The sequence below is a fragment of the Phascolarctos cinereus genome, unplaced genomic scaffold, assembly GCF_003287225.1.
Source record: "Phascolarctos cinereus isolate Bilbo 61053 unplaced genomic scaffold, phaCin_HiC Scaffold_1;HRSCAF=81, whole genome shotgun sequence".
NCBI classification, from domain to species: domain Eukaryota; kingdom Metazoa; phylum Chordata; class Mammalia; order Diprotodontia; family Phascolarctidae; genus Phascolarctos; species Phascolarctos cinereus.
Genome location: NW_027555514.1, coordinates 28,986,089 through 28,998,699, shown reverse-complemented (window position 1 = coordinate 28,998,699; position 12,611 = coordinate 28,986,089). Strand labels below are relative to the sequence as shown.

Below are 12,611 nucleotides of genomic sequence, written 5' to 3'. Positions count from 1 at the left end.
TTTATTCCTCTCCAAACTCCACTCCTGACTCTAGGGACTGCTTTCTCCACCATATTCTCCTCTTCCCATCACTCCGCTTTTCAGCTTCCTTATGTGTTTTGTCTTTCTTCCCCTATTAGAATGTAAGCTTCTTGAACAATCTGGAATTATGCCAAAGGGCTATAAAACTGTGCATACCCTTTGATCCAGCAATACCACGACTAGGTCTGTATCCCAAAGAAAGCAAAGAAAAAGGAAAGGGAGCTTTATGTATAAAAATATGTATAGCAGCTTCTTTTGTGGTGGCAAAGAATTGGAAATGGAGGGCATGCCCATCAATTGGGGAATGGATGAACAAATTGTGGCATATGAGTGTGCTAGAATAACTTTTGTGCTACAAGAAATGATGAAGGTGGTGGTTTCAGAAAAAAAAAAACGTGACAAGACCTATATGAACTGATGCAAAGTAAAGTGAAGAGAACCAGGGGATCATTGTGCACAGTAACAGCAATGTTGTTTGTGAAAATTGTTGAAATTGTGAAAGACTTGGTACTCTTATCAGTTCCAAAGGACTCAGGATAAAAAAAATGTTGTCCACCTCCAGAGAGAGAACTGATGAACTCTGAGTGCAAACTGAAGTAGAATTTTCTCTCTCTTTTTTTTTTGCAATATGACTAATATGGAAATATGTTTTGAATTACTTCACATGTATAATTAATATTATATTGTTTGCCCTCTCAGTGGCTGGGGAAAGGGTGGAAGAGTATCTGGAACCTAAAATTTAAAAAAGAAGAGAATGCTAAAAATAAATAACAATATTTTTTTGAAAAAGGAATGTAAGCTCCTTGAAGGCAGAGACTGTCTTTCTTTTTGTTACTATTTGCATCCTCATCACTTAGCACAGTGCCAGGCACATAGTAATTCCTTAATAAATTGTTGACTTGTTGACTTGTTGACTTGAACAAGCAGAGGAGGTGCTGACCTACAGTGCTAGAGAGAGTTCCCTCACATGAAAATTGAAATTACAAGTCCAGGACCTAAGTACAATAAAGCACCCCTAAGTAAATCCAACCTAGACCAACACAGCAAAATTCTCTAAGGGTCTCTCTCTGGGGTGGGGTGAGAGGGAGAAGGGAAGGAAGAGGGGGACGTAGTCTTGCAGTTGTATTTTAACCAAAAAACCTAGTGATGGTGTAGGGTTGCCAGTCAACAGGGTTTTTTTGGTTTCCTCTTATCTATTGATATACAGTGTCCCAAAAGTCTTAGGGCACGCACTTTAAAACTATAACCACAACAAGACTATTGGAACACCCTATGTGTCCACAAAATCATGTAATTGGCATTGGTGTCTTTTCTTCCATCTAGTTCCCATTTTTCACTATCAGTAACTTGTTTGAATCAGTCAGGTTGAAGTTTTTTTAACTTCATGCCACATTTCTTTTTTTTCCCCATTTCCACACTTTTCCTAGCTTTGCATCAATTTTTATCTTTGCTCTAACAAGGCAGTGGTTTGATAGCATGTGGGCAGCAGCAACATTTCTTCATGTGAAGTTGCACGTTCTTTGTATTTAATTTTGGGCATGTTTTATTCCACCCTCCTCAACCTCCCAGAAGAATGGAAATCTTTGAGGCCAGGGACTGTTTTACTTTTTAATCAATCAGTTAGCACTTATTAAGCACCTGCTATGTTCCAGGCGCTCTGCTGAGTCTTGGGCATACAAAGAAAGGCAAAACACAGTACTTGACTTCAAGGAGATTCCATTTCTACTGGAGGAGACAACTTTCCAATAACTTGGCATAGAATATGCAAGACGTGTCCAGCATAGATGAAGGTCTTGTGAAAGAAGGAGGTAAGAGCAGATGGTGGGGGATGGGGGTAAGGGAGAGCTGGGAGGACCTGACAAAAGTGGGATTTGAGCAGAATCTTGAAGGAAACCAGAGAAACACAGGGGGAGGTTTTATCTCCCGTGCCTCATGCAACCCATCATTGCACATACTTATTAAATGGTTTTGAATTGAATTGTTGGATTGAATTAGGTTAAAAGAGCATAGCCACTCAGACTTAAGGCAGATTCAGCATTACATCAAGCATAATATGCCTTGGAGTGGGGAGGTTTCTCTGGATCAAATAGGGGCCATTCCAAGAAGGGGACAGCTGGGTAATAGACCAATCCGTGAAACAGAGATGAACTATTGGGAAGTGTGCTCTGTAGGTCTCAGAACCCAGTAACATCCAGATCCTTGCGACTTCTTCATAGGGCCATACTTATCAAAATGGCCCTGTGGTGTTTGCTCATTCTACTTTGCTCTGACTATGGACTCAATGGTACCATGAATCCAACAGAATTTTATGTTTGTAGCATTGGTTCACTCTCACAAAAAGAAAAGATCAGGGAGTAAGATACAGGACACACAGCTCCCTTTGACTATGAAATATTAGCATGCCATCATCCCAGGTGCCTTGGTTCCCCAAATCCATCTAGAGAATATTTCAGCATGGGGAAAATGGACACCACTGACCTTGAAAGACTGGGTCCTACTCCAACTTTCTGCTAACATATGCTTTTTTTCACTTCGGCTAGAAAGAAGTGATAGCCCCCAGAAAGCCCAGAGGGACTAGTTACAGGGGATAACAATCAGTGAGGAAGCTGTCAATCCCTGGCAGGTCTGCACTTCATGTCAGTGTGTGCGTGAGGTTGAGAGGCGGGCGTGGCACATCGACGAACGTTAATGGCCCCACTACAGAAAATGAGAGACGTCTCTGTTGACTTGTTCTATTTGAGACAGATTCTGGACTGTCATTTGATGGGTGAGTCCCATAACTATGTTCTGGGTCAGAGAGACAATTTTGTTTATGTGAGTGTATGTGCGTGTGTGTGTGTGTATATAGGCGTGTGTGCATGTGAGTGTGTTTAAAGGGTAAATCAGTGACATGGATCTTTAGACCAACAAGTAAACTGTTTGGTAAAAGATAAATTGGTTGCTGGGAAAGAGGGATGGGATAGGAATGGGAGTTTCTGGTTCATGGGAATTTTCACAAAAGAGGAGAAAGTCTGCAAAACACATGGATGTTAGTCTTCATATACTAACACTACAGAATTCTCACTGTCCTGAGCCAGGGAATCTCTCTTTTTTACATACATTCACAACCCTCCTAGCAGTCTATTAGAGGTTATAATTTAGTGAGCAGCTGGGACTGCATTGAGCTAAATTGAAAGAAGCAGCCGCTAAGCTTCCTTGATGGTGAATGACAAGGAGTAAAGGCATGTGGCTGAGACCCTGGGAGAGCTGAATTTCCTGTGTAAATCCCAAACTAGATTTCTTTTTTTTTTCTCCTGCTTCTCCTGAGTGAGTTGGCCAAGCTGCACCAATAAGGGTTTGTTTTGTTTTGTTTTAATCTTTAGACCAAGAGTATGGAAAGGCAGCATAGCATAGTGGATAGAGAGCTGACCTTGAAGTAAGCAAGGCCTGGGTTCAGGTCCTGCCTCTGTTACATACTGGTAGTGTGACCCTGGGCAAGTCATCTTCTCAGTGCTCTAGGCTACTGTCTTAAGACTGAGTTAATAGAGAAGATGCCAACCTACATTAATGGAGGGAGTTTTCTCACCAGTGAAATCAGGAGTCCAGTCTCTATCTCTAGACCAAGAATGCACTACACATAGTTTACCTAATCTGCTATTTCAGCATTCCTGGGGATGAAATGGGGATGATAGACCTAGACAAAATGCAATTGTATGCCAATGGTCCACAGGTTAGCACAATGGTAGGTTGGTGGGGGGTATCTGAGGTCTCTGTATTCTACATATTCAAACTCTGAGATGATCATTTGGAGAGTTCCAAGTTCATAAAGTAATAGATTCCCCTATGAGATCTCTCCAGGACATAGTTATCAAATAGAACCTCTAGAGTGGAGATTCAGAAATGCCCTCATTTTTCCAGAAGTCTCCCAGTCTGTATCTAGCTTGTGACAGGAAGCCGTGCTCTAGGAAGATCCCTTTGGCATCTGATTGGAAGATGGACTATGGTGGGGAATACACTTGAGGCCAAGAAACCAACCCCAGAAATAGTTGAGGCATGAGGTGATGAGGACCTGAACCACTATATGGAGCCTATGAAATGGCTAAGATCCATGAGTGGAATCAGAAGGCCCTCCCACGAGGACAATATCCACATGAAATCATCCAACAAATTGCTAAGTCATGTGGATTTCTTCATGCAAACAGACTTGTTTATAATGGAATTTAGGAACAAGTCATTGCCACCCAACATTATAGAAAGACTATCCTTCAGGAGCCCAAACTTAGGGATCAATGTAGATTATTCATCGGCTAGATGGCATGGTGGAAGAGTGCTGAGCCTGGAGTCAGGAAGACCTGAGTTCAAATCTGGCCTCAAACACTTACTAGCTACGTGTCCCTGGGCAAGTCATTTAACTCTTGCCTCAGTTTCCTCACCTGTAAAATGAGCTGGAGAAGAAAATGGCAAACCACTCAAGTGTCTTTGCCAAGAAAACCCCAAATGGGATCATAAAGAGTCAGACACATCTGAAACAACTGACCAATAAACAAGTAGATTATTCAAGAAAATGATAGAAACTGCATCTTGTCACCTCTTGACTTTAAAAATTTAGCCCCTACCAAATACCCACTAGTATATGGCCTGGTTGTTTGACTTATACATCAGAAGCTAACTATCTCTCATGAACTGATAAATGACAAATCTATGTACTACGAAGAGAGAACTCAGTTATCCTGGAGAACTCAGCCAATGGCTGTACTGGAACCCGGGTCATTATCACAGACCAGAGTACTGCCCACAATTGCTCAGAAACAACATAAACCAAGAAAAATTTAAGAACAATGGTTTAATAGATGCTATCATATCAAATTATTAAACTCTTTCCCTGCTACATTGAATGAAAAGCTTTAGAAATATAGAGACCATTCAGAAGGCATCAAAATCATATGGGAACAAGATAAGGTCCATGTCAACCCTGTTGTTCCATCTGCTAGTGGAGTTTAACTGAGCTTGTCTGCAGTAATCTTGACCCTCCATGCTGAGACTTTAGGTCACCTACAGAAAGCATTTATTTTATCAATGTGTGCCATAGTCCACAGGACGTTACAAATAAAGGAATGAAAACGGGTGTTGTAACTTGTCTCAGGACTGTTTCTTGATGGGGCAGTAGATTGGGTGCTGGACCTGGAGTTAGGGAGAGCTGAGCTCAGATCTAGCTTCAAACACTTACTAAATGTGTCACCTTGGGCAAGTCACTTAACTTGTGTCTGCCTCAGTTTCTTCCTCTGTAAAACAGAGATAATAATAGCACCTACCTTGTAGTATTGTTGTGAGGATCAAGTGAGGTGACGTGTAAAATGCTAGGCAAATCTTAGAGCACTTTATAAATGTTAACTGTTCTTATTCTTCTTACTTCTCTCTGAACTCTATTGAAAAAAGATGAGAACAAGGTGGCAATAATACTTTATAATATTAATAGTCGATGTCCTCAAACACCCACTCATCAGACAAAACTCTTATCTTCAAAGTATGTAGAATGAAAAGCCTTCCAACCACATGGAAACAGGACATGGTATATGTTATGGCTGCAGCCCTGTCTGCTGCAGGAGTTGTCCTGAGCAGGCTTCCAGTGAACCTACAAAAGATGAGTTTACATCCAATGTTCTTCTTACTCAATCGTAAAAGCAGATCAAATGAGGTAATATTTGTAAGATGCTTAGCATCTTACTATGCACTTGGCATATAGTCAACACTTTATAAATGCTTAGGTAGCTAGGTGATGCAGTGAATAGAACACTGAACTTGGACTCAGGAAGACTCGTTTTCATTAGTTCAAATCCAACCTCATAACTTACTAGCTGTGTGACCCTGGGCGAGTCACTTAACCCTGTTTGCATGAGCTGGAGAAGAAAATGGCAGATCACTCCAGTATATTTGACAAGAAAAGCTCAAAATGGAGTCATGGAAAGTTGGACACAACTGAAGTGACTGAACAAGAACGATTAATGCTTGTCTCCTACCTCCCACCCTCGCCTCCTGCCATTCTAGACTTCCAGTCTTGTACTCCATCCTGTCCATTTCCCAGTATTCCATGATGCTTCCAATTTTATTGGAGAGGGGGCAGGAGATTAGTCACCAAAGGAATGAGGAAAAGATGGCTAGAATAGATGGTATAGTTTCTAGAGGCTAGACTCCAGGTAGATCAAATTAGATGATTCCTTTGCTTTGATGATTTTGGCCAATAACAATTGCACTGAGCATTTTAACATCAGTGGAGAGGAGAAGGCTGAGGATGTCTGCAGATTTCCTGATTATTACAATTTGTCCTCGTGCCCCAACCTGAAAAGGCTGTTGTCAGTGGCAGATGATTCACAAGGTGGGAGAAATACTCTTTGTGCTGGGTTATCTCAGCATATTATTTGCATTTTCAATGTCTTTATTGGCTCCCTGTAAAGCAAAATATTGACTATAAAATTGCTATTTTGGTCTTCCAAGCTGTACCACCTGGTTTTTGTTCTTTCTGACTTAATGGTCTTATGTTCTCCTATTACAGCTGTCTTATTGTTCCTTTGACAAGTATCCCCAGCAAATAGAGCTTCCAAAATAATGGTCATAATCTTTAACAGCTAACAGCCTGTCATGCTGGCCCAGTGGAAAACCAGAAATATATACCATACATCTCATTAAACAGATTAAGGGTAGGAAGCCTAAAGCAGCCAAGAAGAGATCCCAGTGCCATGTACCAATAAAGAGCCTAGAGCCATTTTGTAAAAACCCTACAGATTGTTCTGTTGGGATATATTGAAAGTGATCAGTTTCCAAGCAGCATGGATTAGTGGATAGAGGGCCAGCCTTGGACTCAGAAAGTCCTGCATCTGACATATGGTGGTTAGATTTGGGCAAATCACTTAGCCTTTGAGTAGCCCAGTCAAATCTCTAAGACTCTAAATTACAGACCTCATTAATATGTATCAGTGAAGGTAGATCCCATGCCTAGAGTTCCCATATCAGTGGAATCATTGGATTCCATTCCTGTCACACAGATCCAGACAATCTGATTTTATTCCAAAAAGGAAAACTAATTGTATACATCACTACTCAGCTGCTTCAACGTCTGAAAAAAATATAATAAATTTCTCTTTTTTTATATTCTAGTGGGCACAGGAAACAAGAGAAAATACAGTTTGATTCCAATTCCATTTTAGGGTTTTTCAGAGACCACTGATTTTCTTGACTCTTCACTGGCTCTTTAGAAAATAAAAGAATGTCAAATATATGCTAGTCTCTGAAGGTGCATTTCTAAAGGTTTGAGTGGTTTGTCCTTCATTCTTGAAGAGGACCATGACATCAGGGAGGTGATGACACAACTTGCCATTGACTTTGATTTGAGTGAGGGAGGGCTGTGCAAAGTCACCAGCCTCACTTTCTCCTCCAGAGCCCTCTGGGTCCAGTGGCCAGATATTGATCGGATGACTGGAGATGGCCCAGGATGCAATGGGAGTCTCGGGCCCTTTTAAGCCAAGGTCTTTCCAGGTTCTCAATTTGAGTGGGGCAATACCCATTCAGTAAATAGATCTCTTTAAGAAGTGAGTTAAGGGATGGCCCCTTTACTTAAAAAAATAAAATCAAACTGGGAGGGGAAGACCCTTGGGGTTTCTGGCCAAAAGAGAAACAGTTACTATTTACATTCCCTCCCAGCCATTAAGTGGTGCTTGGGCAGGGATCTATTGTTGTCCAATCCATGAGATCCAGAGAATTGGGTTTAAGGTTTGGACTTTGAGAAAGAAATCTAGCCAGTAAACCCCAAGTTAACTAGGTAGCTTTTGGCCATCAAACATTCCTTTCATTTGGGCAGAACATCGTCAGGTAAGAAGATAGGAGAGGAGAAGACAAGCTGAGTTGCCCAACTGGAACTGGTCAGCTGAGACCCCATTCAAGCAACTCCGCATTTCTAGAAAGTCATGCTGGATGGATGAAGATGGGACCAGCCCCAAGCAAAATGATTGGATAAAATTTGTTTGTCTGATCCACTGTCCCCCTTTTGACACACACTCCAAAGCTCCATTCCTTTCTTTTCCCTTTTTCCTTTATTGAAACTCTCCTGTCCCCTATCTCATTCCCTAAACACTTGACTCTCAATGGTAGGAGATGACCTGCTAATGTTAAAAACTATTAAGATATTTTCTTTACTAACGTGTAACACGTTACACATCCCACAGTCCTACCGCAGCTAAACCATTGATCTTAATTGTTAAGAGATTTTGTATAGATACAATATGAAGTGAGTTGTCATTGAGGAGAAGAAGCATGCGTGGTATTGCCGCTGCCTCTCTCAGTAATGCTGTTTTGTACTTTAAGTCAATTATACCAGCATATTTCTATCGCATCCCCATTCAGGAACACAACTAAGGCCAATGGGGATTTTACAACAGGATATCCAAACATACAGTGCACTTGCACTCTTTTGACAGAGTAGAAACAGCTAAGTTTAGCACCTAGTTAGTAAAAATAACCCATTAGGATAAGATGGTACCAACTGGTACACTTTCACCATCTCCCAGCTTCCCCTGAGCTGGCAGCCTACCCAGTTATAGACTCATATTGTCTCACAATTTCCACTTATGGAGTGTATTGACAATCTGTCAACAAGCATTTATTAAACACCTTTGTTCCGGGTTCATGGACCTCTGTGTATGGATAGCTTTTAGAGACTCCTTGAAACAGCATGGGGAGAAAAAAATCTTTATCTTCACTACCTTCTAACAGAAATTTAGCATTTCCTTGAATTATGAATTGTTTAATTTCAAAAAAACCCCTAACTTTTTGAGAAGGGGTCCATATGTTTCACTAGACTGCCGTAGGGGTGCCTGCAAGGCTAGATGACATTTATATTTTTGTCCCTTCAGCACATGATTCAGCCTTGTCTTATGGAATAGCCCACCGACCAGCTGACAAAGTATTGGGATTTGGTCTAGCTCTCCATATTAACGAAATTGTAAACACATTGCCCCTATTTACGAGCATTGGAGCTCACTGAAGAAAGCCGCAAGGAAGGCTCTCAATTCATCCTTTAAAAAATTTACTGCACAGTATCCCAAGCCAAGAGAAACCAGTTCCACTCTAAGGTTGATGCCTCTAAACACATATAAACACACACACACCACACACACACACACACAAACATACCACCATCACCACCACCACCACCATCATCATCATCACCAGGCTAGGACTGTGTTGTTTCAGGAAGGAAGAAGCTCCCTGGGGAAGACCCAGGCTCTCTGCAGCTGCCGTATTCCAGCACCCACTCCAGAAGTTTCGTCACTGGCTGCATTCAAGAAGTGGGTTAGCAGCTCCCAGCCTGCTCTAGGGAGAGTACAGCTCAGGGAAAGCCTAGGCCGGTGAGCTCCTTTGGATCAGCAGATATTTGAGCTCAGAAAGAATAGTTTTGGACTTGGGAGGGGTGGTTTGGGATGGAAGTTAAAATAAAATTCTGCCTATTCAAACCCACTGATGCAATATGATTGCCCTGTTAACATGTTATAAATGCCACATTAACCAGAGTTGCTTTACCTGATCCTTCAACATTCTTTAATTTTTGTTAAAGTGGGTCTCATAAAACCAGCTTGGGAAAAGCTTTATCTTGCTTTCATCAAAAGCTCACGTTCAGAGAACACAAGTAGTTGAGAATCAATATAGGGTTTATAGATACTATAACTCATAGCCATCTCATTATCCTAGAGATGCAATGTGGCATAATGGATCAAATCCTATCTCTGCCTTTGAATCCCATTGCTAACAGTAGTCCCATGACTGCTGGAGATTCCCTTAACTTCTCTGAGCCTCATCTGGAAAATGGGGCTAACAATACCCAACAGTATCTACCGTGATAAGGCATATTGCGGTCCTGTTCAGAGAATGTTCATAAAGTGCTTTGCAAACCTTAGAATGCTATATAGATGTCAGCTTGGTTAGGGGACAAGGGTGGGCAATGGAGGGCAAGGAAGAGCATCAGACCTGTTATTTCATCGATACAAGGACTGCCAGTGACGAAGTTCCATCTCCCAATATAGATGAGCACCTGCTTTGCAACTTTCAGTTACGTGGGGTATTGACAGATTGTGTAGCTTTTCCAAGGTCATAGAGACACAATCTTGGACCACAGATTTCAATTTGGAAGGGAAAGAAGAGGCCATATAGTCTAACCCCTTCCTTTCACTGGGATTCTGATCCAAGTTGTTATCATTATCTTTGTCTTCTTTTTCATCAGTCTTATTTGAAAAGAATTGCATAAGCTCAATGATAAAGTATTCTGGCTTTTAGGCAAAGAGGTGTGGCTGCTGGGAAGGCTTTAGAAACATCTGTAAATGAGAAACATAGAAAATGACTGAAGGAAAAAGAATTGCTTTCTTAAGTAGAAAAGCTCTTTGTCTTAAACAGGTAAAAGTGAAAGTGGCTACCAGACAAGATGAATTCCCTCTTTCAAAATGCCTGCTTGTGGGGTTGGTCTTCAGGGGGATGCCTTATTCTAGACCCAGCCCTGAGTGACTAACTCAGGCTTCTCCCGAGCTGCTTGGACTAAACTGGCCCGGCCATCCCACTTAGGATTCTCTCTCTTTCATGGCGGTGCATCTGGTCGCAGAGTATATCTCACCCTTTGCCTTTCCACTTGGCAGAGGCTGAATGCAGGTGCTGTTTTCCTGAATCAAAGGACTGTATTTAGCTTTGGGCTTCTGCCGGAAACTTTTAGGGTTAAACGATAATTCAAGGGAAGAATCTCTGTCCTGTGCCACCACTTGCTGTATCTATCTGACTTCCTCTCTCTTTTGCTGGGACAAACTCCACCAGCACCTTCATCATTATCCTTCTTTGGAAATTATCTCCCCCCATTTTCTCTTGGTGAAACAGAAAGCATATTGATGTCATGGAGGAGAGGGGGATGATCATAGAGAAGGAAATCAAGTCTTCTTTGCCCTCCCAAACCCCACCCAATATGCCATTTTTTCTTTAAAAGAACCGCTTCCCTCACTCCAGATGCCTTCATCTCTTTGATACATAAGGGTACACTAAGTTGAATCTATAAACAGAATCCACTAATTAAGAGTAATTGCTTAGGAGATTGGTACAGACTATTCAGAATCAGATGCGTGTTCCTCTCAGATATCCATTAGCCACTAATAAGATACTGCCGATGTGCCAGTCTGTTTCCTGTTTCCTTCTATTGTACCTTTATTGCCATATATGGACCAATCGGATGTGGCAAACAATAAGTGGATGTCCTTCTGCTCCCTGAACATTTCTCAAAGGAATGTTTGTTATTAGATTGCTTTCTCTGTTTAGTTTCACATCAGTATGTTAATAAAGAAAACATAACACTGTGAAGTTTTGAGGGGTTTTTTTCTCTCCGTGTTGCTACCATACTGGTTTTTCGCTTTATCTCTTTGCATAGGTAAGAAAATAAGAAATGCAAACATCTCACTGGCAACTTGATCTGTGGAAAATGAAACATTCTTCCTCCCACCTCCCCCCCCCTTAAAAAAAGTTCCATCTAAATTTTTTAAGTCGTTATAAATTCAGCATGAAGATCATGTTGCTATATTTGACTGATTTACACTAGAGTCTTGGCAAAGGGCTCTGAATTATTCATGGCTTCCCCATGTGATACCATAAGCCAGGATACCAGAAATTATATCCATCACTGGGGTTTAGAAAGTGAAATACTTTAAATAATCAGTAGGTATCTAGATAGCTGGAGAGTTGGTTTTTGGTTTTTTTTTTCTTTCTCCCCCCACCTTCTGATTTTGACTTGCTCTGCTTTAAATGAGTACTGAATTTCAGGCCAGGGGACCTTAGTTTGAATGCCAGTTCTCTCTTCTATGACCTTAAGCAAGTCACTTTCTTGGTTTCCTCATCTGTCAAACCAGAATTGGACTAGATGGTTTCCATGTTCTCCTTAAGGTCTAAATTTATATTCCTACAATCCTACAATCTTGTAGTCTTAAGAAATCTCAATTAAGAGGGAGGGAAAGGTGGAAATCAATGAGCATGTATATAGTGCCTACTATGTGCCAAGCATTGTGCTAAGGGCTTTTTACAAATATTATCTCGTTTGATCCTGACAACTATTATGATCCCCATTTTCCAGTTGAAGAAACTTAGACAAAGAGAGGTTAAGTGACTTGCCCAGAGTCGCATAACTAGTAAGTGTTTGAGGCCACATGTGAACTTGGGTCTTCCTAACTCCAAGTCCAGCGCTTTAACCACTGTACTACCAGCCATTATACCCAGCCCGATAAATCAATTAAATTCAAATCAACAGGACTTCATTAAATATCTACTTTGTGCTAAAGGTCATGGATATAAAGACAAACACACACAGAGATTCATGGTCTCAGAGAGCTTACATTCTTTTGAGGGTTAGGAGAAGGAAAATGATAATGTATAGACATAAGAAAATGCTAAATATATACAAAATAATTGGGAGGGTAGAGAGAAAAAGAGCACTAACAGCTGAGACAGAAGGTTTCCTGGAGGAGGGGACATTGATCTCTCTGTTCTGAGGTTCGGTCCTGCTTTAGTCTTTATTGGCATTTCAAAATGGAAGCCCTTCAGTC

The 12,611-nt window shown here is 41.2% G+C and overlaps 1 protein-coding gene across 1 annotated transcript in view; it reads left to right on the top strand.

Annotated features, from left to right (window-relative positions):
- Nucleotides 1–12,611, top strand: part of RARB (retinoic acid receptor beta) — an 829,117-nt gene that overhangs the window by 387,896 nt on the left and 428,610 nt on the right. The window lies entirely within an intron of this gene.